The sequence below is a fragment of the Carcharodon carcharias genome, chromosome 2 (genome assembly GCF_017639515.1).
Source record: "Carcharodon carcharias isolate sCarCar2 chromosome 2, sCarCar2.pri, whole genome shotgun sequence".
Lineage (NCBI taxonomy): Eukaryota > Metazoa > Chordata > Chondrichthyes > Lamniformes > Lamnidae > Carcharodon > Carcharodon carcharias.
This window is the reverse complement of record NC_054468.1, coordinates 1,846,211-1,869,011: the sequence shown is the minus strand read 5'-3', so window position 1 is coordinate 1,869,011 and position 22,801 is coordinate 1,846,211. Positions and strand designations below refer to the sequence as shown.

General features: G+C 44.5%; 1 protein-coding gene across 3 annotated transcripts in view; it reads right to left on the bottom strand.

The window, feature by feature from the left end:
• masp1 (MBL associated serine protease 1) overlaps positions 1–22,801 on the bottom strand; it is a 689,839-nt gene that overhangs the window by 54,383 nt on the left and 612,655 nt on the right. The window lies entirely within an intron of this gene.

Here is a 22,801-nt window from a genome sequence, read left to right as displayed (position 1 = left end):
TAGGGACAAGCAAGCAGTGATAGGAGCAGATAATCAAAAGACCCTGAGGGGACTTGACAGGGTGGATGCTAAAAGCATGTTTCCCCATGTGGGAGAGACTAGAACTAAGGGACACAGTTTAAAAATAAAGGGTCTTCCTTTAAGACAGAGGTGAGGAGAAATTATCAGAGGGTCATGAATCTTTGGAACTCTCTTTCCCAGAGAGCAGTGGAGGCAGGGGCACTGAATATTTTTAAGGCAGAGGTTGGTAGATTCTTGATTAACAAGGGAGTCAAAGGTTATCGGGGGTAGGTGGAATGTGGAGTTGAGACCACAATCAGATCAGCCGTGATCTTGTTGAAAGGCGCAGCAAGCTAGAGGGGCAAAATGGCCTAATCATGCTTCTAATTCGTATGTTCACACTGAGGATACCCTCCACCATGTTGTGTGGCACTACCTCCATGCCAAATGGGGTAGAATCAGAACAGATTTAGGAGCTCAAAATTGAGCATCCATGACACACTATGGGTGATCAGCAGAAGCAGAATTGTATTCAACAAAAGTCTGTAAGCTCATGGCCAGGCAAATACTCTACTATCACCATCAAGCTGCGGGATCAATCCTGCTTCAATGAGGCGTATAGGAGGGCATGCCAGGAGCAACAACAGGAATAACTAAAAATGAGGTGCCTACTACACAGAACTAAGTTTATACTAAACTGTTGAAGCTGCATACAATAGACAGGGCTAAGTGATCCCATAACCAACGGATCAGACTTAAGCTCTGGACTCCTGTCACATCCAGCCCTGAATGGTGCTGGACAATTCAACAACTCACTGGAGGAGACTCCATAAATATCATGATGGAGGAGCCCAGCACATCAGTGTAAAAGACAAGGTTGAAGCATTTGCAACAATCTTTATAGACTTATGCACAGATGGAGGCTATTCAGCCCATTGTGTCCATGCTGGCTCTCTGCAAGAGCAACTCACTTAGCCACTCTCTCTGCCCTTGTCCCGTAGCTTTGCAATTTTTGTTCTCTTCAGATAATTATTCAATTCTCTTTTGAAAGACAGGATTGAACCTGCCTCCACCACACTCTCAGGCAGTGCATTCGAGGTCCTAACCACTCGCTGTGTGAAAAAACATTTCCTCACATCACCACTGCTTCTTTTGCCAATTACCTTAAATCTGTGCAGTCTGGTTCTAGTCCTCCATCAAAGGGAAGTTTCTCCCTATCTAGTCTGTCCAGATCCCTCATCATTTTAAAAGCCGCTTCAAATCTCCTTTTAATCTTTTCTTCTCTAAGAAAAAACAGTCCTAACCTCTCCAATCTATCTTCATAACTGCAGTTCCTCATTCCTGGAACCATTCCCGTGAATCTTTTCTGAATTCTGTCTAATGTCTTCACATCCTTCATAAAGTGCAGTGCCCAAAACTGGACACAATACTCCAGCTGAGGCTGAACTAGTGACTTACACAAGTTCAACATAATTTCCTTGCTTATGTACTCTATGTCTTTATTAAGAAAGTGCAGGATACTGTAGGCCTTTTTAACTGCTCTCTCCATCTGTCCTGCCACCTTCATGATTTATCCACTTATACACCCAGGCAGTAAGAGCGCACGGTCAGTGAGGGTAGACTTCAGCCTGAGTGAGACACAGACCAAATCAGTACATTTGGGAATTTGGTTCAAAGTGGGGATTCAGTGCATAGGGGGAAAGAGATGCTTTAGGTAAGGCTTACTGCAAGAGTAAAATGTGCTGAGTGGGGAGTTCGGTGAAGGGCGAGGAACAGGTGCTTTTTTTCTTCTCTTTTTCATCCTCCAGTGCAGAAGGAGCAGGTAAACCAGCAACTGGTATTATTAGTTTTATCAGTGTTGTAAGTATTGTGTTGTTTTATCAGCATTGTAAAACTTACTCACAGTGCCGAAACCTATTGGGAGTTATAAGCTTTATTAATTATAATTAATTAATTAGCAATTAATGGCAGGGCAGGTGATGTGCTGCAAAATGCAGGCTGCTGGAGTTTCTGGTACCAGTGTGATCCAGGGCAAACACATCTGCAGTAAGTGTTCGAGGCTGCAGGTACTTCAGCCCTGATTTATTGAGCTGGAGGCCGAGCTGCAGACACTGCGGCATACCGGGTGGGGTGGGGGGGAGGGGGTGGAATGTCACCTGAACACTTTATTCCAGGAGGCAGTCACACCCTTTAGGATAGAGTCTTCTGTCTTCTGGTTTGGTCAATGGTCAGGGACAGGAGGGTGTGACTGCAAGTGTTGCAGGCAAAGGGACCCAGAGGGCAGGACTACAGGAGCCTTGACTCTTGTAATTGTCCAATAGGTTTGAGGTTCTCTCAGCTTGTTTGGATAAGAGTTGGGGCTGCAGGGTGGTTGAGCTAACTGGCCATGGCACCATTGTACATTCAACCAGGGGGAGTTACAAGGAATGTAGTGGTAGTGGGGGATAATATAGTCAGAGGGATTGACACTGTTCTCTGTAGCAAAGAGTATGAGTCCAGATGACTATGTTGCCTGCCCAGTGCCAGGGCTCAAGACATCTGCTTGGGGCTGGAGAGGAACTTGCACCGGGAGGAACAGGACCAGTTGTCATGGTCCATGTTGGTACCAAAGATATAGGCAGGACAAAGAAGGAGGTTCTGCATAGTCAGTATGAGGAGTTTAGCACCAAATTAAGAAGCAGAACCTCAAAGGTCTTAATCTCTGGTTTATTACCTGTGCCATGTGCAAATTGGCTTGGCCAAATAAGATTAGAGAAATGAATACGTGGCTCAAAGACTGGTGTGGGAGAAGTCAGTTCTGGTTTGTGGGGTCACCGGCACCAGTACTGAGGAAAGTGGGATGTGTACTATTGGGATGGTCTACACCTGAACCGTGCTGGGACCGGTATTCTTGTGAACCACATGATTAGGGAATTGAGAGAGGATTTTAAACTAAGTAGTGGCAGCAAGGGTACAAATTTGGGAAGATGTGGTAAATCAAAGAGTAGAGACAAGGCAAAAGAGAAAGGTATTATAATGGGAAATTAAAACAGTAAATCAACAGATGACATTAGAGGTTGTGGAGCATGCACAAGGATGAGATCTTCATGGATAGCTTGTATAGTGGGGTGGTCACACTGTAGGTAAAGAGTGCACAGTCAGAAAGGGCATGGGTGACCACCAGACAGAGTGAAAGCACTAGACAGGTAGTGCAGGAGTCCCCTGGGTCCACCTCCCTCTCTAACAGATTTTCCATTTTGGATATTGCTGGGGGAAGTTGTTTCTCAGGGGAATGCAGCGAGAGCCAAGTCTGTGGCACCGCAATGATAAAAACAAAAAAACCGCGGATGCTGGAAATCCAAAACAAAAATAGAATTACCTGGAAAAACTCAGCAGGTCTGGCAGCATCGGTGGAGAACAATATTGTTGTTGACATCTTTTGATGATCTGCTTCTATCACTGCTTGTTTGTCCCTACAACCACACCACCCCCCCCACTTCTCTCTCTCTCTCCTCCCCCCCCCACCCCACACACCTTAAACCAGCTTATATTTCAACCCTTTCTTGGACTTGAACTCAAGTTCTGTCGAAGGGTCATGAAGACTCGAAACGTCAACTCTTTTCTTCTCCGCCGATGCTGCCAGACCTGCTGAGTTTTTCCAGGTAATTCTGCTTTTGTCTGTGGCACCACAATTGGCTCAGCTGCAGGGGATGGGAGGGAGCAGTGAGAGAGCAATAGTGATAGGGGATCCTATCGTAAGAGGAACAGATAAATGTTTCTGTGGCTGTAGGTGTGACACCAGGATGGTATGTTGCCTCCCAGGTGCCAGGGTCAAGGATGTCACTGAACGGCTGCAGAACACTCTGAAGGGGAAAGGTGAACATCCAGAAGTCGTGGTCCATATCAGTACCAACGACATAGGTAAAAAGAGGGATGAGGTCCTGTGAGCAGAATTTAGGGAGCTAGAAAATAAATTAAAAAACAGGTCCTCAAAGGTAGGAATCTCAGGATTACTCCCAGTGCCACTTGCTAGCAAGATTAGGAATGGGAAAATAGACTGGATGAATGCAAGGCTGGAGAGATGGTGCTGGAGAACATAACACAAGAACATAAGAAATAGGAACAGGAGTAGACCATTCGGTCCCTTGAGCCTGGTCCGCCATTCAATAAGATCATGGCTGATCTGCTTGTGTTTCGATTTCCACATTCCCATCTAACCCCAATAACCCTTTGATTACCTTGCCTAACAAGAATCTATCTACCTCTGCCTTAAAATATTCAGTGACCACTTCTTCACCATTTTCTGAGGCAGAGAATTCCAAAGTCGCACAACCCTCGGAGAGAAGAAATTCTCCTCATCTCTGTCCTAAAAGGGTGATCCCTAATTTTAAAACAGTGCCCCCCCCTAGTTCTGGACTCACCCACAAGAGGAAACGTCCTTTCCACATCCACCTTGTCAAGGCCATTCAGGATCTTGTATACTTTAATCAAATCACCCCTCACTCTTCTGAACTCCAGTCGAAACAAGCCCAGTCTGTCCAACCTTTCCTCATAAGACAACCCACTTATTCCAGGTATCAATCTAGTAAACCTCCTCTGAACCGCCTCCAATGCATTTACATCCTTCCTTAAATAAGGAGATCAAAACTGCACACAGTATTTGAGATGTGGTCTCACCAATGCCCTGTATAATTGAAGCATAACATCCTTACTTTTATGTTCAATCCCTCTCACATTAAAGGATAGCATTCCATTAGCCTTCTTAATGACTTGCTGTACCTGCATATTAACTTTTCATGATTCATGTACTAGAATACCTAGATCCCTCTGCACCTCAGAATCATGCAGCCGTTCTTAGCCATAGGGAGGCATTTAAATTCCTGAGGCATTAGGACCAACTCTGGGGAAGATGGGACTTGTACAAATTGGACGGGTTGCACCCCAGCAGGACCAGGACCCCAATATTCCCACAGGAGTATTTGCTAGTACTGTGGGGGAGGGTTTAAACTAGATTGGCAGGGGGATAGGAACCTGAGTGGGGAGACACAAGAGAGGGAAATAAAGAGAGGAATGAAAGATAGAAAAGACAAAAAGCAAAAGTGGAAGACAGAGGCAACAAGGGCTAGCAGCAACTAGGGCCATAGTACAAAGAAAACGTGTAAAAATATTAAAAAGACAAGTCTAAAGGCACTGGATCTGAATGCACAGAACATTCACAATAAGGTAGATGAATTAACAGCACAAATAGATGTAAACCTGTACGATATGTTTGAGATTATGGACACATGGCCCCAGGGTGACCAAAGCTGAGAACTGAATATACAAGGGTATTTGATATTTAGGTCAGACAGGCAAAAAGGAAAAGGAGGTGGCATGGCATTGTTAGTTAAGGATGAAATCAGTGTGATAGTGAGACAGGATATTGGTTCAGAAAATCTAGATGTAGAATCAGACTGGGTGGAGCTAAGAAGCAACGAGGGGCGATAAACATTAGTGGGAGTTGTCCATAGGCCTCCAAGCAGTAGTGATAAGGTAGGGGACGGTATTAAATAGGAAATTTGAGATGCTTGTAACAAGGATGCTACAGTAATCATGGGTAACTTTAATCTACATATAGACTGGGCAAACCTAATTAGCAATAATACTGTGGCAGATCAATTCCTGGAGTGTGTCCGAGATGGTTTTTTTTAGATCAGTACATCGAGGAACCAACAAGGAAACATGCTATCCTAAATTTGGTTTTCTGCAATGAGAAGGGGTTAAATAATAATCATGTTGTACAGGATCCTTTAGGGAATAGTGACCATAACATGATAGAATTCTCCCTTAGGTTGGAAAGTGAAGTAGTCCAATCTGAAACTAGGGTCTTAAATCTAAACAAAGGAAACTACGAAGGTATAAGGCCTGAGTTGGCTAAAATTGATTGGGGAACTTCACTAAAAGGCATGATGGTGGGTAGATAATGGCTGATATTTAAAGAGCGAATGTATGCATTGCAGCAGTTATGAATTATGGTATGGGAAGGCGGTGGCATAGTGGTTATTGTCAATGACTAATATTCCAGCTATCTAGAGGACCTGGTTTCAAATCCCAACATGGCAGTTGGTGAAATTTGAATTCAAGTGAAAGTCTGATGATGACCATGAAACCATTGCTGATTTGTTGTAAAAACCCACCTGGTTCACCAATGCCTTTTAAGGAAGGAAATCTGCTGTCCTTACATGTGACTCCAGGCCTACAGCAATGTAGTTGACTTTTAAATGTCCCATGAACAAGGGCAATAAATGCTGAACTAGCCAGTGACGCCCACATCCCATGAACAAATAAAAAAATTCCTTTCTGGTGCAAAAACTCAACAGGAAAAGTGGCCCAATCATGGCTAACAAAAGAAATTAAGGATAGTATTAGATCCAAAGAAGAGTCATATAAAGTTGGTAGAAAATGTAGCAAGCCTGAGGATCTGAGAATTGGGAGCAGTTTAGAATTCAGCAAAGGTGGACCAAGAGATTGATTAAGAGGGAAAAAATAGAGGATGAGAGTAAACTTGCAAGGAACATAAAAAAGGACTGTAAAAGTTTCTATAGGTATGTAGGAAGAAATCTTTTTCTTCTTGGTGAAGACAAATGTTGGTCCCTTACAGTCCAAAATGGGAGAATTTATAATAGAGAACAAGGAAATGGCAGAGCAATTAAACAACTACTTTAGTTCTGTCTCACAGAGGTAGACACAAATACCTTCCCAGAAGTAGTAGAGAATTGAGGGTCTAGTGAGGATGAATTGAAGGAAATTAGTATTACTAAAAAAAAACAGTGCTGGAGAAATTAATGGGACTGAAAGCCAATGAATCCCCAGGGCCTGATAATCTACACCCCAGGGTACTAAAGGAGGTGGCCATGGAAATAGTGGATGTGTTGGTTGTCATCTTCCAAAAATCTGTACATTCTGGAACAGTCCCGGCAGATTGGAGGGTGGCAAATATAACCCCACTATTTAAAAAAGGAAACAGGGAGAAAACAGGGAATTACAGACTGGTTAGCCTAACATCAGTGCACTTAAAAAATATCAACAGAATTAGACAAAGTCAACATGGATTTATGAAAGGGAAATTGTGGTTGACCAACCTATTGGAGTTTCTTCAGGATATAACTAGCAGAATAGATAAAGGTGAGCCAGTGGATCTGGTGTATTTGGATTTTCACAGAGTCACAGAATTTTACGGCACAGAAGGAGGCCATTCGGCCCATTGTGTCTGCACTGGCTCTCCAAATGAGCATTATGACTTAGTGTCATTGCCCTGCCTTTTCCCTGTCCCCTTACACATTGTTTCTACTCAAATAATCAACTACTGTCCTCCTAAATGCCTCAATTGAACCTGCCTCCGCCACACTTCCAGGCAGTGCATTCCCGAGCTGAACCACTCGCTGTGTGAAAAAGTTTTTCCTCACGTCACATTTGCTTCTTTTTCAGAAAACTTTTGATAAAGTCCCACATAAGAGGTTAGTGTGTAAAATTAAAGCACATGGGGTTGGGGGTAATATATTGGCATGGATTGAGAATTGGTTAGAAGACAGGAAACAGAGAGCAGGAATAAATGGGTATTTTTCAGAGTGGCAGGCAGTGACTAGTGGGGTACCACAGGGATCAGTGCTTGGGGCCCCAGCTATTCACAATATATATCAATGATTTGGATGAGGGAACCAAATGTAATTTACTTTTTGCTGGTGACATGAAACTTGGTGGGAGTGTGAGCGGTGAGGAGGATGTTAAAAGGCTTCAAGGGGAGTTAGACAGGTTGAGTGAGTGGGCAAATACATGGCAGATGCAGTATAACGTGGATAAGTGTGAAGTTACCCACTTTGGTAGGAAAAACAGAATAGCAGAGTATGATTTAAATGATGATAGATTGGGAAATGCTGATGTACAAAGGTACCTGGGTGTCCTTGTACACCAATCACTGAAAGTAAACATGCAGGTGCAGCAAGCAGTTAAGAAGGCAAATGGTATGTTGGCCTTCATTGCGAGAGGACTTGAGTACAGGAACATCTTAATGCAGCTGTACAGGGCCTTGGTGAGACCACACCTGGAGTATTGTGTGCAGTTTTGGTCTCCTTACCTAAGAAAGGATATACTTGCCATAGAGGGAATGCAGCGAAGGTTCACCAGACTGATTCCTGGGATGGCAGGATTGTCGTATGAGGAGAGATTGGGGCGAAACTGCCTGTATTCACTGGAGTTTAGAAGAATGAGAGGAGATCTCATTGAAATGTATAAAATTCTAACAGGGATGGACAGACTGGATGCAGAGATGATGTTTCCTCTGGCTGGGGGGGTCCTAGAACAAGGATTCACAGTCTCAGGATACGGGTAGACCATTTAGGACTGAGATGAGGAGAAGCTTCTTCACTCAGAGGGTGGTGAACCCGTGGAATTCTCTACCACAGAGGCTGTAGAGGTCAAGTCACTGAATATATTTAAGAAAGAAATAGATTTCTGGACTCTAAGGGCGTGAAGGGATATGGGGAGAGAGTGGGAGTACGGCGTTGAGATAGAGGATCAGCCATGATCATATTGAATGGCAGAGCAGGCTCGAAGGGCTGAATGACCTCCTCCTGCTCCTATTTTCTATCTTCTATTCTATCTATTTTCTATTTTCTACCCAATAATGTGAAAAGGTACATCCAGTCCACAAAATGCAACCCAGATAAATGTCACTACATCAGTCTCTTCTCAATCATCACCAAAGTGGTGGAGTGTATTTTCATTTGTGGACCAAAGATGCAATCCACAGGTCTGGATTTGATGGGCTGAATGGCCTCCTTCTTTGCCACAGTGACTCTATGAATCTAGATGAAGTAAAGCCAATAAAAGGGCAGCGGTTGCATCTCCTGCACTTGCATGGAAAGGTACCTTTGGAAATGTGATGTCATCATTGGACAATTTAGCATACTGAAACAAAAACAGAAAATGCCAGAAAAACTCAGCAGGTCTAACAGCATCTGTGGAGAGAAAGACAGAGTTAAAGTTTTGAGTCCGTACTCTTCTTCAGAACTAAAGAGAAGTAGAAATGTGATGAAATATATTCTGTTTAAAGGGGGTGGAGCAGGTGGAGCTGGATAGAAGGCCAGTGACAGGTGGGGGCAAAGGAGAGATTGACAAAGATGTCATGGACAAAAGGACAAAGGGGTGTTAATGGTGGTGATACTGGCTAAAGGAGGTACTGATAGTGGCATTAAGGTCAGAAAGCAGAATGTGATAATAGCAGGACAAGCACTCTGGAAAGAACAACATGAACTAGTGACAGATGGCTCCAGTGGGGGTTGGGGGGGGGGGGGGGGCGGAGGGACAGTGGTTGGAAAAAACACCAAAAATAGGATAAAAGGTGGGGATAAAACAATGAATAAAAATGAAAATAAATAAAAAATAAAAACAAGTGAATAAAAATTAAAAAATAAAAGTGAATATTGAAAAAAGAGTATTAAAAAATGGGTGAGGATAGAGGAGAGAGTTCATGGTCTGAAGTTGTTGAACTCAATGTTAAGTCCAGAAGGCTGTAAAGTGCCTAATTGGAAGATGAGGTGCTGTTCCTCCAGTTTGCTTTGGGTTTCACTGGAATATTGCAGCAGGCCAAGGACGGACATGTGGGCATGAGAGCAGGGTGGTCTGTTGACATGGCAAGCGACAGGAATGTCTGGGTCATGCTTATGGACAAACTGAAGGTGTTCCACAAAGCAGTCACCCAGTCTGCGCTTGGGCTCTCCAATGTAGAGGAAACCGCATTGGGAGCAGTGAATTTAGTAGACTAAATTGTGGGAAGTGCAAGTGAAATGCTGCTTCACCTGAAAGGACTGTTTGGGCCCTTGGACGGTGAGGAGGGAGGAGGTAAAGGGGCAGGTGTTGCACCTTCTGCGGTTGCATAGGAAGGTGCCATGGGAGGGGGTTGAGGTTTAGGGGGTGATGGAGGAGTGGACCAGGCTGTCCCAGAGGGAATGGTTTCTATGGAATGCCAACAGCGGGAGTGAAGGGAAGATGTGTTTGGCAGTGGCATCATGCTGGAGTTGGCGGAAATTTAGTACACTGTATTTGCTGCTCACAATGTGAGCAATTGAGAAGACCAAATGCAGACTGTGTGTCTGCTTTGCGGAACAGGCCCATTATGCCTGCAATCATGACCCTGAGCTTCCTGTCACTTGTCTTTTCAATTCTCCACCTTTCTCCCACTCTGATCTTTCTGTCCTTGATCTGCTGCAGTATTCCAATGAAGCTCAACACAAGCTTGAGGAACAGCATCTCGCCTTTTGACTTGGCACTCTACAGCTACAGACTCAACACTGACTTCAACAATTTTAGATCATAACCTCTCCTCCATTTTTTTCTTTTTTTTAAATGTTTTTTGTGTTTCTTCACGTCACATTCAGATGGCTGCTATCCAGCCATTCACACCTCAACTGAACATACCTTTTGTTTCTTTATTTTACCCATTACCACAAAACCTTTAGTTATTTAATTTCTCCTGCCCTTCTACCTATCACGGGCCTTCCTTTTTGTTCTTCCACCTGTCCCCCCTTTTACTTGCTCAAAACCGATTACATTTCTATCTTTCCTTAGTTCTGATGAAGTCGGACAAATGTGAGGTAATGCATTTTGGAAGGTCTAATACAGGCAGGAATTATACAGTAAATGGCAGAACCCTTAAGTGCATTGACGGGCAGAGGGATCTGGGTGTACAGGTCCACAGGTCACTGAAAGTGGCAACGCAAGTGGATAAGGTAGTCAGGAAGGCATATGGCATGCTTGCCTTCATTGGCAGGGGTATTGAGTATAAAAACTGGGGAGCCATGCTGCAGCTGTAAAGAACCTTGGTTAGGCCACACTTGGAATATTGCGTGCAATTCTGGTCGCCACATTACCAGAAGGATATGGAGGCATTGGAGAGGGTGCAGAGGAGGTTTACCAGGATGCTGCCTGGTCTGGAGGTGAGGTTGGAGAAACTCGGATTGTTCTCACTAGAGCGACGGAGATTAAGGGGCAACTTGATAGAAGTTTACAAAATTATGAGTGGCATGGACAGAGTAGATAGTCAGAAGCTTTTTCCCAGGGTGGAGGAGTCAATTACTAGGGGACATAGATTTAAGGTGAGAGGAGAAAACTATAGAGGAGATGTGCGGAGCAAGTTATTTACACAGAGGATAGTGAGTGTCTGGAATTCACTGCCAGAGAGGTGGTGGAAGCAGGTACAATAGTGGTGTTTAAGAGGCAGCTTGACAAGTACATGAATAGGATGGGAATAGAGGATTATGGACCCCAGAAGTGCAAAATGTTTTAGTTTGACAGGCAATATGATCGGCGCAGGCTTGGAGGGCCAAAGGGCCTGTTCCTGTGCTGTACTTTTCTTTGTTCTTGTTCTTGTTATCAACCTGAAACATTAACTCTGTTCCTCTCCACAGATGTTGCTGAGTATTTTCATCATTTCCTGTTTTTACTTAAACTTTCCAGAGCTTTTCCTATACTTCCCAGAACTTTTATATCCCTCCATTCACTAGATCCCTCTGGAATATATGTCACCCAAGTAACCATTCTGGGCAATTGGCCTGTGGATATGATAGCTCTGTCATATGATAGCTCTGTCAAGTGATAGCTCTGTCATATGATAGCTCTGTTATATGATAACTCTGTCATGTGTTTCGTGATTGCTCACATTAGCACTATCCAGTTCTTGATTTATCTCATTCTGCTGTTTAGGAGCTTTATAAGGGAGATGGTGGTATCGTGTTTTTTTCACTAGACTAGTAATCCAGAGACCCAGGGTAATGCTCTGAGGACCTTGGTTCAAATCCTGCTATGGCAGATGGTGGAATTTTAATCCAATAAAAGTCTGGATTTTCAAAGTCTGATGATGACCATGAAACCATTGCCAATGGTCATTAGAAACCTATCTGGTTCATTAATGTTCTTTAGGGAAGGAAATCTGCTGTCCTTACCTGGTCTGGCCTACATGTGACTACAGACCCACAGCAATGTGGTTGACCAATAACAGGGCAATTAGGGATGGGGAATAAATGCTGGCCTAGCCAGCGACACCCACATCCCATGAACAAATAAAAAAAAATCACAAAACATTTAAGGTTCAAGGTGCCTCAGTTGCTCAGAGCCACATTTTGTAGTTAATCCTGATTAACCATGAGGCACCATCACTATATGGAACTGATTAACCATCAGTTTGATTGCAATGTTTGACAGCTTCCGATCATGACCTTACCAGCGCCTATCCATTTCCCAGGACACCAAATCTCGTAAAGTAAATGCTATTTCAGATGGTCTTAGTCAATGCCTCAGTGCTCTACAAACTTTCTCTGAAACCTCAGTCTTGATAAAAGACAAGCTCCCTGCAAGCATTCAAATTTGCAGAAGAGATGCCACTAATTGTAGTACTTTCTAGCGCAGGAGAACTATCATCCAGCACAGAAAACAGTTTGGGATTTTTGCCTTTAGATTCGTTGATATGACTCTATCCACCAACCATATGGAATGATTTCTTTGCATGAACCGTCCCTTCTAGGCCAATTGTCAACTTGCAATATGGTTGATCAACTAAAATTCCATGCAGCATTTCATTGATCACTGCATGATTCCTTTCACAGTCTATTGCTGAAAGGACTTTCAGTTGTGGTATTTATCATGATATTCATATTTTTGCACGTTATTGGCAAATTCCCCACATTTATCAGACAGGAGATTTGCTGGTGTTTAAACCCAGTTACCACCCATTTCTCCATGATTTTGACTATAATAACCCTTTTGACTTCCGTTCAAAGCATTTTAAAAATAATTTAAAACATAACAGACAGGAGCAGGTGTGGACCATTCGGTCCATCGAGCCTGCTCCATCATTCAATACAATCATGGCTGATCTTTAGCTTCAACTCCATTTTCCTGCCCACTCCTCATCCCCTTGATTCCTTGAGAGATCGAAAACCTGTCTATCCCAGCCTTAAATGTATTCAATGATGGAGCATCCACAACCCTCTGGGGTAGAGAATCCCAAATATTCACAACCTTTGAGTTAAGAAATTCCTCCTCATCTCAATCCTAAATGATTGGCCCCTTATCCTGAGACTGCCCCCTATGTTTTAGATTCCCTGACCAGCAGAAATAATCTCTCAGCCTCCAACCTGTCAAACCTCTTCAGAATCTTGTGCTTTCAATGTGTTCGCCTCTCATTCTTCTAAACTCCAAAGAATATCAACCCAATTTCATCATAGAACAACCCCCTCATCCCAGGGACCAATTTAGCAAACCTTTGCTATATTGCTCCCAGTGCAAATAGATTCTTTCTTAAATAAGCAATTTAAATTCAGGTAACTCGAGTTTTTTAAAATTCATTCATGGGATGTGGGCATCACTAGCTAGGCTAGAATTTATTGCCCACCCCTTGTTCAGAGGGCATTTATGAGTCAACCACATTACTGTGGGTCTGGAGTCACATGGAGGCCAGACGAGCAGATTTACTTCCACAAAGGGCATTAGCAAACCAGATGGGTTTTTTTTTTACAATTGACAATGGTTTCATGGTCATCATTAGACTTTAAGTTCCAGAATTTTATTGGATTCAAATTCTACCATCTACTGCAGTGGGATTCAAACCAAGGTCCCCAGAGCATTACTCTGGGTATCGGGATTACTAGTCCAGTGACAATACCACTACACCATCATCCCCCTATTGTAAATTGATATTGATTTAAAATTGCTTATTTTTGTGGTAAACCCATTTTCAGCTGTTTTAATATAATATGTTCAATATAAATGCACCAGATTACCTCTCATAAATATACCAAGGAATATTTTCTAACCTAAAATTTAAAAATGATCACATTTCAGAAGGCTGCCGATTACATTGATAAAAACAAAAAAACTGCGGATGCTGGAAATCCAAAACAAAAACAGAATTACCTGGAAAAACTCAGCAGTTCTGGCAGCATCGGCGGAGAAGAAAAGAGTTGACGTTTCGAGTCCTCATGACCCTGTCGAAGGGTCATGAGGACTCGAAACGTCAACTCTTTTCTTCTCCGCCGATGCTGCCAGACCTGCTGAGTTTTTCCAGGTAATTCTGTTTTTGTTTTGCCGATTACATTGGTTCAAGACAGATTTTGCATTTGCTGATATGCAAATCAATTTGAGCACAAGCTCAGGGGAGAAAATAAACTTTCCTAAATGGGTGCAATTTGGCTCAGATTCCTGACTGTGCCCACTGCAGAATATCTATCCTCAGATGTTTCAGCTTCCACTGGATCTTGGTTCATCAAATTCCTGGAACGTTTAATGTGCGTTAGGGATGAGAATAGTCTCTGCAAACTGTAAAAACTTTAAATCTATACCTCTCACTTCACCACTGTGGACAGTGGGCTACAGCCAGACACAGCCAGTGGGGTTTTTGTGAGCCTACATCATCATGCTGAGATAGGCGTGGGTCTTCTAAAGCTGAATAGCCTGTTGACATTTTCTAAGATTATACATAAAGAATAGCAATTTGAGCATGTTAGCAGACATATCCTGATACCATCAGGTATTTTACTCAGGATATGAAAGGGTGTGGGGAGTAAAAGGGAGGGTGTGGGATTAGATTGGGTGGGATATTAAAGGGTGTGGGGAGTAAAGGGGAGAGTGTGGGATTAGATTGGGTGGGATATTAAAGGGTGTGGGGAGTAAAGGGGAGAGTGTGGGATTAGATTGGGTGAGATATTAAAGGGTGTGGGGAGTGAGGGGGAAAGTGGGGTTAGACTGGGTGGGATATTAAAGGGTGCGGGGAGTGAGGAGGAGAGTGGGATTAGACTGGGTGGGATATTAAAGGGTGTGGGGAGTGAGGGGGAGAGTGGGTTTAGACTGGGTGGGATATTAAAAGGGTGAGGAGGAGAGTGGGTTTAGACTGGGTGGGATATTAAAAGGGTGAGGAGGGAGTGGGTTTAGACTGGGTGGGATATTAAAAGGGTGAGGGGGAGAGTGGGATTAGACTGGGTGGGGTATTAAAGGGTGTGGGGAGTGAAGAGGAGAGTGGGATTAGACTGGGTGGGATATTAAAAGGGTGAGGGGGAGAGTGGGATTAGACTTGATGGGATATTAAAGGCTGAGGGGAGTGAGGGGGAGAGTGGGATTAGACTGGGTGGGATATTAAAGGGTGCGGGGAGTGAGGGGGAGAGTGGGATTAGACTGGGTGGGATATTAAAGGGGGTGGGGAGTGAGGTGGAGAGTGGGATTAAACCGGTTGGAATATGTGCATGGGTGGGTGTGGGGCGGGTCTTTGGTAGCTGGGGCAGTGTGTAAGTCTTATGCTCTGTACATGGTTTCACCCATTAATTTTGATCCGTCAGTGAGATATTCACACTAACCTCACTGTCCCTGGGCCCATTCTGGCTCTGGACAGGTTCTGGACTGGCCCTGGACTGGCTCTGGATTGGGTCTGGACTGTCTCTAAACTGGCTCGGGACTGGCTCTGAATTGGCTGTGGACTGGCTCAGGACCGGCTTTGATCTGGGTCTGGACTGGGAGTGGCTCTGTTCTGGCTCGATTGGGTCTGGACTAGCTCTAGATTGGGTCAGAATGTCTCTGGACTGGCTGTGGGCTGGGTCTGGACTGGTTCTGGACAGGTTATTGTCTGGCTCTGGACTGGATCTGGACTGGTTCTGGTCTGGCTCTGGTCTGGCTCGGGACAGGGTCTGGTCTGGGTCTGGAATGGTTCTGGACTGGTTCGGCAATGTTGCCTTGTACAGTACTATTGGACTCACAATATGCAAATACTAACCTAAAATAACTTTAAATGATGTGACGTTAATGAGCTCGAAGCTGCTGAGATTTGGATTGTCGGGGTCGTAGGGAGGATGAAGACAATGAGCTGCTGTTATGATCCATTTCTCTCCTATAGCACAAGCGAAAGCAGGTGGATTAGTTGTTAATTACAATGATTTTTTTTTGATTTCTCTTAAATTTAAAAAACAACAAACTCCTTGTCTTTCTGGACTGAGCCAGAGAGTGGTGAACCGCTCAACAAAACTGGCTCTGACCCTATCGAGGTGAGGAACAGTGGTGGGGTTGCTAAGTCAGGTGGGGGAGAAATCAGACCAAGGCAAAATCCAGCAAAAGGGTAAATCAGGTAAATTGTGGGAAAGTAATTGGGGTAAATCAGGCAAGGTTGGACCAGGCAGGGGTAAACCTTATGTTAGTAAAATGGGGGATTAAATTGGATCACTGACCCACTGCTCTCCATTTCTCGTCCAATGGGAAGAGTTCAGTCGACTCCAGTCTACTGGGGAAGATGAGGAATCATGAGGAGAAATTAGAATTTGGTTGGAGCTTCACCCTTCAACAATGGGTAAAGGAGGGAGTGAGGTGGAAAAGCAGAGGGGTGGGGCGTAATGGAGGGGATGAGGGTGGCAGAGGGAGGGTATGAGGGTGTTGGACTTCAGGGTCTGGGGAGTGATTCAAGGTAATAACCCTTATTGGTGACAATGGTTATATTTCACTCAGTATAGTTAAGACCTGACACATGTCAATGACTGAGCAGTAACATCAAAATGCAGCAGCATTACCAGCACACTCTGGGAAATTATGTGATCTCCATGTAAACAATTCCTGGTAGCCACTCTGCCAGTACCATTCTCCTATAAGGTCTGAGAAATAGACCCTACGCTCTCTAACTTCTGACCTGCCCTCAAGGGAATATTGAGAGGGTGTTGGTTACAGATCACTGTGTCTTAAAGAAGTCTCCATAGTCTTCTGTAGGTTAACTGTAAGTCTTCATTAACTACTAGCATTATTTAAACATGTACAGTAAAGGGTACGAGCTAGGATCTAACTCCATGCTCATGTCTATAGGCATCTCTTCTCAACAGCACCCTGATGCTGGCTTTGGAGCATATGTTTTCTCATGGGCAGTGCTGTACTCAGTCCCATATTAACCCTATATATGCAGATCCTTATACTACACCTCCCCCACCTTTATCCAATTTATTTGGAGTTATGCTAGTTTACTTAATGTCTTCTTTTTATTCATTCATGGGATGTGGGCTTCACTGGCTGGGCCAGCATTTATTGCCCATCCCTAATTGCCCTAGAGAAGGTAGTGGTGAGCTGCCTTTTTGAACTTCTGCAGTCCATGTGGTGTAGGTAGACCCACAGTGCTGTTAGGAAGGGAGTTCCAGGATTTTAACCCAGTGACAGTGAAGGAATGGCAATATATTTCCAAGTCAGGATGGTGAGTGGCTTGGAAGGAACTTCTATGAGGTGGTTTTCCCATCTTCCTGATGCCCTTGTTCTTTTAGGTGATAGTGGTTGTGAGTTTGGAAGGTACTATCGAAGGAGCCTTGGTGAATTCCTGCACTACATCTTGTAGATGGTGCACACTGCTGCTATTGTGTGTCAATGGTGGAAGGAGTGAATGTTTGTGGATGTGGTGCCAATCAAGCAGGCTGCTTTATCCTGGATGGTGTCAAGCTTCTTGAGTGTTGTGGGGATGGCACTCATTCAGGCAAGTGGGGAGTATTCCATCACACTCCTGACTTGTCCCTTGTAGATGATGGACAGGCTTTAGGGAGTCAGGAGGTGAATTACTCATCGGATGATTCCTAGCCTCTGACCTGCTCTTGTAGCAACAGTATTTATATGACTGGTCCAGTTCAGTTTCTGGTCAATGGTAACTCCCAGGATGTTGATAGTTGGGTATTCAGTGATGGTAATGCCATTCATTTTCTCTTGTTGGAAATGGTCATTGCCTGGCACCTGTGTGATGTGAATGCTACTTGCCACTTGTCAGCCTAAGCCTGGATTTTGTCCAGGTCTTGCTGCATTTGGACATGGACTGCTTCAGTATCTGAGGAGTAACGAATAGTGCTGAACATTGTGCAATCATCAGTGAACATCCCCACTTCTGACCTTATGGTGGAAGGAAGGTAATTTATGAAGCAGCTGAAAATGGTTGGGTTGAGGACACTATCCTGAGGAACTCCTGCAGTGATGTCCTGGAGCTGTGATGACTGACCTCCAACAACCACAACCATCTCCCTTTGTGCTAGGTATGACTCCAACCAATGGAGAGTTTTCCCGCTAATTCTCATTAATTCCGGTTTTGCTAAGGCTCCTTGATGCCACACTCGGTCAAATGCTGTCTTAATGTCAAGGGCAGTCACTCTCATCTCACCTCAGGGATTCAGCTCTTTTGTCCATGTTTGAACCAAGGCTGTAATGAGGGCAGGATCTGAGTGGCCCTGGTGGAACCCAAACTGGGCAATGAGTAGGTTAATGCTAAGCAAGTGCCGCTTGTTGGAAAGGGTCACTGTTGATGATCCCTTCCATTACTTTATTGATAATTGAGTGTAGACTGATGGGGTGGTAATTGGCCAGGTTGGATTTGTCCTGCTTTTTGTGTACAGGACATACCTAGGCAATTTTCCACATAGCTGGGTAGATGCCAGTGTTGTACCTGTACTGGAATAGCTTGGCTAGGGGTGCGGCAAGTTCTAGAGCACAAGTCTTCAGTACTATTGCTGGTATATTGTCTGGGCCCATAGCCTTTGCACTATCCAGTGCCTTCAGCCATTTCTTGATATCATGTGGAGTGAATTGAATTGGCTGAAGACTGGCATGTGTGATGCTGGGGACATCTGGGGGAGACTAAGATGGATCATCCACTTGCCACCTCTGGCTGAAGGTTGTAGCAAAAGCTTCAGCCTTATCTTTTGCATAGATGTGCTGGGCTCCTCCATCATTGAGGATAGGGAAATTTGTGGAGACTCCTCCTCCAGTGAGTTGTTTAATTGTCCACCACCATTCGCGACTGGATGTGGCAGAACTGGAGATCTTAGATCTGATCCGTTGGTTGTGGGATCGCTTAGCTCTGTCTATCACTTGCTGTTTATGCTGTTTCGCACGTAAGTAGTCCTGTTTTATAGCTTGACCAGCATGACACCTCATTTTTAGGTATGCCTGGTGCAGCTTGTGGCATGTCCTCCTGCACGCTTCATTGAACCAGGGTTGATCCCCTGGCTTGATGGTAATGGTAGAGTGGGGGATATGCCGGGCCATGAGGTTACAGATTGTGCTCGAGTACAATTCTGCTGCTGCTGATGGCCCACAGTGCCTCATGGATACCCAGTCTTGCATTGCTAGATCTGTTTTAAATCTATCCCATTTAGCATGGTGGTAATGCCACACAACACAATGAAGGGTATCCTCAATGTGAAGGCAGGACTTTGTCTCCACAAGGACAGTGCCGCGGTCATTCCTGTCAAGGACAGATGCATCTGTGGCAGGTAGGTTGGTGGTTGGTGAGGATGAAGTCAAGTATCTTTTTCCCCTTTGTTGGTTCCCTCACCACCTACTGCAGACCCAGCCTAGCAGCTTTTACTTGCTGAGTCCTTTAGGACTCTGCCAGCTCGGTCAGTAGTGGTGCTGCCGAGCCACTCTTGGGGCCATTATAAACCCCATTGACGACAGCGGTAATGTAAAATTTTGCCCTTGAACATTGAAGACCCCTACCCACAGTACATTCTGCACCCTTGTCACCCTCAAGTGCTTCTCAACTCCCTCCTGACTGTATAACACTGTGCTGCTCTGCTGGGTCTGTCCTGCTGGTGGTACAGGACATACCCAGGTATGGTGATGGTGATTTCTGGGACATTATCTGTAAGGTATGATTACGTGAGGATATGAGGCAATTGCTTGACTACTCTGTGAGACAGCTCTCCCAATTTTGCCAATGGTCCCCAGATGTTAATAAGGAGGACTTTGCAGGATCGACAGGGCTGAGTATGCTGTTGTCATTTCCGGCAACTAGGTTGATGCTGGGTGGTCCATCCAGTTTCATTTCTTTTATGTGACTTTGTAGTAGTTTGTTACAACTGAGTAATTTGCTCAAAGGGCATTTAAGAGTCAACCACATCACTGTGGGTCTGGAGTCACATGTAGGCCAAACCAGGTAAGGACAGCAGATTTCCTTCTTTAAAGAACATTAGTGAGCTAGGTGAGTTTTTACAACAATTGACAATGGTTTCATAGTCATCATTAGAGTTTTAATTCCATATTTTTGGATTGAAATTCCACCATCTGCTCTGGTGGGATTCAAACCCAGGCCCCCAGGGCCTTACCCTGGGTCTCTAGATCACTAGTCCAGTGACAATACCACTACACCATCACCTCCCCTGTTTTTATCAGCCCTATAGCTTTACATTGTAGTTACTACATTATCTTCATTAATATATTATCTTTATTACTACCTTAGCACTATCATTACATTTATACGATCACTACATTCTCACTAGTACTACGTTATTGCTACCCTATCTCCCCCTTCAAGTCCTTGAATTTAAAGGTTCAGGTGGTTTGGAGGCCTCAGAACTCTTCTGTGTCTCTCTCTCCCGCAGTTCTGTGGGATGAGTGATGGGCTCTGCCGTTGCTGGATCTTCCTGTTAGTCACCAGGTCAAGCTGGTCTCTGGGTTTGCCTTCAGCCTTCTCTTCCATTCCTTCGTGTTGAACTGCACTCGGTTGGTTTGGCTGTTTTGTTGATTGGTGGTTGCTGCAATTCTAACTTGTTTTTTGCGGGGTGGATGAACATTGTGTTCATCTCCTTGTCGCTTCTTTCACTTTTTCCTTCCTCATGTGGGTTGCGTCGATGCCCTGTGTGGCAGAAGATGAGCATTCCTGTGGCTAGGATGAGGTTTAGTGGTACACTCACCTCTGTTGTGTTGTTGGCAATGAACGGCTGCTACCAGGTTACAGCATCTTTTGTGGCTTTGCCACGCTGGTTGTGAGTTGTAGCATTTTTAAAATTTATTTACAGGATGTGGGCTTCTCTGGCAAGGCCAGCATTTATTGCCCATTCCTAATTCCCCTTGAGAAGGTGGTGGTGAGCTGTCTTCTTGAACCGCTGTAGTCCATGTGGTTGCAGTGTTGACTTACTGTACCATCAATGGGGCCGGAGGTTGAGAATCATCAGTCTGCTGGTCACTCTCTTTTACCTCTTCCACTGGAGGCATTATGGTTACCTCCTGGGTGGTTGGCTGGACTGACCATTGAGGGTTTTCTGGGACTTGTATTGAGAACAACCCCGCTCTTCAAAGAGAGAAGAGAGTTCAGAGCTCAAGTCCCAAACAGGATATTCCTTTTTATTTGGGTACTCAGAAATATGCAGGTCTGTATGATTAACCACAGTGATTGTCTTGACATTTTCTACCATTTTGAGGAGCTCCAGGGCTACACAGGTATCTCTGCTCAAGAGAGAAAAGGGCTGGTTACAAATGACCTACATCAGCTCGAACATTTGTTTGCCACCATACCTTAGTGGTTCCAGAATCATGCCTATGACTAGAAGTCTTTGGGCCCATAGAGTGATGTGTCTGTTGTTCCAAGCTAGAGGTCTTTTAGCCATGGTTCTTTGTCCAACAGGACTGTTACGCTCCTCTGTGTCTAATTTAACATTTGTTAAAAGGCCATTGACAGAGATGTCCACATTCCAAAATGAGAAACCAAGATCTTTGACCTCACCCAAGAAGCATAGCTGTGTCTCTTCCAGGCTTGCAGTCTCAACCTCGTGGATAATCTTTGGGCCTTCTGTGCATTCAGAGTTTTTGTCTTGCACAGTTTTCCATAGTGTTCAATCCTGTTGTATTGAAACCATTGGGCTGTACTTGCAGGACATTGATCTCGCCTCTGAGGGCGCTTTGCTCCACACTGCTGGCATGGTCACTTTGCTGGCTGGTTTGGGAGTCTCTTAAATAAAAACAAAAAACTACGGATGCTGGAAATCCAAAACAAAAACAGAAATACCTGGAAAAACTCAGCAGGTCTGGCAGCATCGGCGGAGAAGAGCAAAGTTGACGTTTCGAGTCCTCATGACCCTTCAACAGAACTAAGTAGAAATAGGAAAGGGGTGAAATATAAGCTGGTTTAAGAGGGGGGGGGGGGTTGGTTTTTGGGACAAGCAAGCAGTGATAGGAGGAGATAACCAAAAGATGTCACAGACAAAAGAACAAAGAGGTGTTGAAGGTGATGATATTATCTAAAAGAATGTGCTAATTAAGATTGGAGAGCAGGACAAGCAAGGTAGCTCTAGTAGGGGTGGGTTGAAATAAACCATGGGTGGAATACATTTAAAATAACGGAAATAGGTGGGAAAAGAAAAATCTATATAAATTATTGGAAAAAACAAAAGGGAGGGGGAAGAAACGGAAAATGGGTGGGGATGGAGGAGGGAGTTCAAAATCTAAAGTTGTTGAACTCAATATTCAGTCCGGAAGACTGTAAAGGGCCTAGTCGGAAGATTAGGTGCTGTTCCTCCAGTTTGCGTTGAGCTTCACTGGAGCAATGCAGCAAGCCAAGAACAGACATGTGGGCAAGAGAGCAGGGTGGAGTGTTAAAATGGCAAGCGACAGGGAGGTCTGGGTCATTCTTGTGGACAGACCGAAGGTGCTCTGCAAAGCGTTCGCCCAGTCTGCGTTTGGTCTCTCCAATATAGAGGAAACCACATTGGGAGCAACGAATGCAGTGGACTAAGTTGGGGGAAATGCAAGTGAAATGCTGCTTCACTTGAAAGGAGTGTTTGGGCCCTTGGACGGTGAGGAGAGAGGAAGTGAAGGGGCAGGTGTTGCATATTTTGCATTTGCATAGGGAGGTATCGTAGGTGGGGGTTGAGGAGTATGGGGTGATGGAGGAGTGAACCAGGGTGTCATGGAGGGAATGATCCCTACGGAATGCCGCCGGGGAGGGGTGAAGGGAAGATGTGTTTGGTGGTGGCATGCTGGAGTTAGCGGAAATGGCGGAGGATGATCCTTTGAATGCAGA